The sequence below is a fragment of the Dendrobium catenatum genome, unplaced genomic scaffold (genome assembly GCF_001605985.2).
Source record: "Dendrobium catenatum unplaced genomic scaffold, ASM160598v2 fragScaff_scaffold_583, whole genome shotgun sequence".
NCBI classification, from domain to species: Eukaryota; Viridiplantae; Streptophyta; class Magnoliopsida; order Asparagales; family Orchidaceae; genus Dendrobium; species Dendrobium catenatum.
The window spans coordinates 142,260-145,581 of record NW_021319045.1 but is presented as its reverse complement, the minus strand read 5'-3'; positions in this window follow the sequence as shown (position 1 = coordinate 145,581).

The following is a 3,322-nucleotide window of genomic DNA, read 5'->3' as shown; positions in this document are numbered from 1 at the left end:
CTCCTCAGTAGTTGTTGACTAGTTGACTGGTCAAACAAATCAACAAATTCTTTAAATGGGTTTATTTGGTCAATTCCCTCCAACACATTTCCCTCCAAGGACAATAGATTTAAATGCTTGAATCTCTTCTAGAAGTTTCTTAAGCATTATGTAAACTAGATTTAATCCATGGTTTAACAAGTGACTTTCATTGCACCATAAGTTAAAGTGGTTGAACCCACTACTGAGCCCATCAAATCAACTCCACTTTAGGTTAACATCGAGGGTAGATCTATAGTTGCCACTATAGCTACTAGACCCTTCATCTTTTCTCTCTTAACTTTCCCTAGCAACTACCATGACTAAAGGGAAGTCTATAGTCAATATTAAAACCACTATATCTCATAACTTTGATATAGGGTCATCTTTTGGAGTGCAACAGATGACTAAATCTTAACATCATAATATGAACCTACACATAAGGTAAAGGGTAGAGAAAGCTTAACAATCAACGGAACATGATCTGAGTGCCACTGCAGCTAAAAAGTGAAGAAAATAGATTCTGAAGTACCTGAGGTGTATGTTAATTCTTCTCAGTTAGTACATAATTGGTTTCATCCTCTTTCAGCTGCTGCTAAAGAAGAGAATGTAGTGCGCATAACAAATTTGCTCCTACCAAATTTTGTGGAGTTCATGGCATTCATTCTCTATCTGAAAGGAAGAGAAAGTTTAAATACCTGCTGAATGGATTGATTCAGGACATTGCCACTGGTTATGGGAAGTCAAAGATGAAATTTTTGAGAAGTGTAAATGATAAGATCTCTACTAAAGTGCATCCACATCAAGTGGAAGGTGAGGAGCATCCCCTCCAACAAAGAGAAGAGTTCAATTTCATGAAGTGGGTCCAAGTTGACCTACTATTTTTACAAATCTTCATAGAGAGTCAAAGCAGTTCCTATAATGTGATCTGCATGTAGCATCAATACATGAGTACAATCAATAAAATCCAATTAAATCTTTGAGGTATGGACCATTATCCCATCGAGGGTATAATCCCATAACCCTCCATTTTTACATTACAACAAGGACTTCTGGTTATCCTTCAGGTCAGCATCCGTCAATAGTTGATCAGCACCATTCAAAAGGTAGAGAATCATCTTCTTATTTTGATAGAAGGAGACTGAAGTTCATAAATAAGTTAGCTTCAGTATCTGATAGGGAGAGGGTTTGGTAGCCTAAAATTATTTCCACTTCAACTATATCAATGAGTCAGAAGAATAATGCGATAGACAAAAGATCAAGGAAGGGGAAGTTTGTAATAGAACTATATCCTTCTAGAGAATATACCCCACTATATCCACATCAGGTGGAAGTAAAATCAATCAAGGAGATGGTGGATCATATGAAAGAGAGTATATTCCATATCAACAAATAAGAAGCTACAAAAGATGAATAAATGAATGAAGAGATGTCCTCCAATGTCAATGGAAGACATCTATTCATCTTTGTAAAGAGAAAAAGAATAGGGTAAGTGACAAGCAAGAGGTGCAAACAATGATAATGTTGAGGATGGTATAACTTATTCAACTCACCATCTTTTATAACAACTACATGTGAAGAATGAACAAATACTCAGAATGGATATGAAATTAGAAGAGATGATGGCTATGATATGCACCATATAATGTAACACTCCGCCTGATCGAGATACTTAGGTTAGATATTCTCCTGATAAATCAATATAGTTAAACACTAAGAATAAGGCAATAAAGATAGAAGAACAAAAAAATTTGGTAAATAAGCATGTGAAAGTAGAACTATCATCAATGCAGTTAGTAGAAATCAAAAGAATGGTAGCATTAAGAGAGGCGTTATCTAAATCGCAGGATACTTCATTTGTTCTTAAGGGTAGACCATATCTAGAAGTATATGACTTGATCCCTTACCCTAAAGGGTTCATACCACTATCTTTAAAAAAGTTTATGGTAAGGGTAATCCTAAGCAACACCTCGCATATTTAAGAGCTAGTTGTTGCAATTCTGGTGGTAGTGATATGCAATTATTTAGGTAGTTATTTAGTATTCTATCCGACATCACATTTGATTGGTATGTTGAACTACCCAATAGGTCTGTCCATACCTTCAGTGATTTAGAACCTATATTTGCAAAGATATTTGTTGGTTCAAAGTATCAAATTATCATTAATGGTCTTATCATAGAGAAGTTGAAGTCAGGTGAAAGCTTAGTAGATTATATTCTGAGATGGAGGACTTTAGCATGAGATGTGAGCCATAACTATAAGAACCACATGCAATAGAGAGCCTTCTAAAAAATATCCATGGTCTAGTTTCCTTTCTACTCAAAGTTTTTATAATTAAAACATTCAAGAAGATATTAAGTAAAGCCTCTAATCTCCAAGAGGATGCTTCTCAACTATCATTATTAAAGGATCCAGCTTCTTTAGAAATAATAGACCTTAGGATAATTAGTATCCAAGATCTCAATCTTATCTGACTCCAAACAAAGAAAAAGAAATGTTTGATTACTTTAAAAGTAAAGTATATTCATTTAAATTTGTGGCTATCAAGTAAATGTTCAAAAGCCTTGTAAAGATGCTAGGATTTAAGCTTCCTGATTCTTAAAAATTAAAAGAAATTAGTAAAGTAGGGTCCTAACTATTGTTTGTATCATCAGATGTTTGGCCATGAGTTGGAAAACTGCATAACCTTCAAAGAGTGGCTCAATAGAAACTATATAGATGGGATAACTATGATACCCAAAGAATACTTAGTGGATTTGAATCAAAGATTTGCTAAGTGTTTATTTGGTGAGCCTTCTACACCTTCTCCTATTTAAAAACCCAATGATGGGTGGGGATGTAGCATTATCCCACTCTTATAAAAGAACCATTAATAAATTATATTGTTCATCTTTCCATGATTCCCTCATAGTACATAATTAAATCCATATTGATCTGTTAGCTCGTGAGGAGAAGATTAATTAGAATCCAACTGAAGAGTCTAAGGAAGTGCGAGTTGGTCAATATTCCAAAGTCTCAAAGGAGGAAGAGAAGAATACATGTGAGCTAGCTTTAAATAAAGTAGTTATTTCTACAGATTGTGAACATATGTCTCTCAAACCTTTAACCCTATATGACATTAATTTTGTACCTCCTAGGACTATGAAAGTAATGAAAAAGGATTTTACATATATCATTTTTGTTTCTGCTAATGAATATCTTGATCAAAGTCTAAATAATAATGAAAATAATTCTTAAGTAATACCTATAAATGATATAAATAAACAATTCTAGAACTATTATGATAGTGATTACCCTGTACTT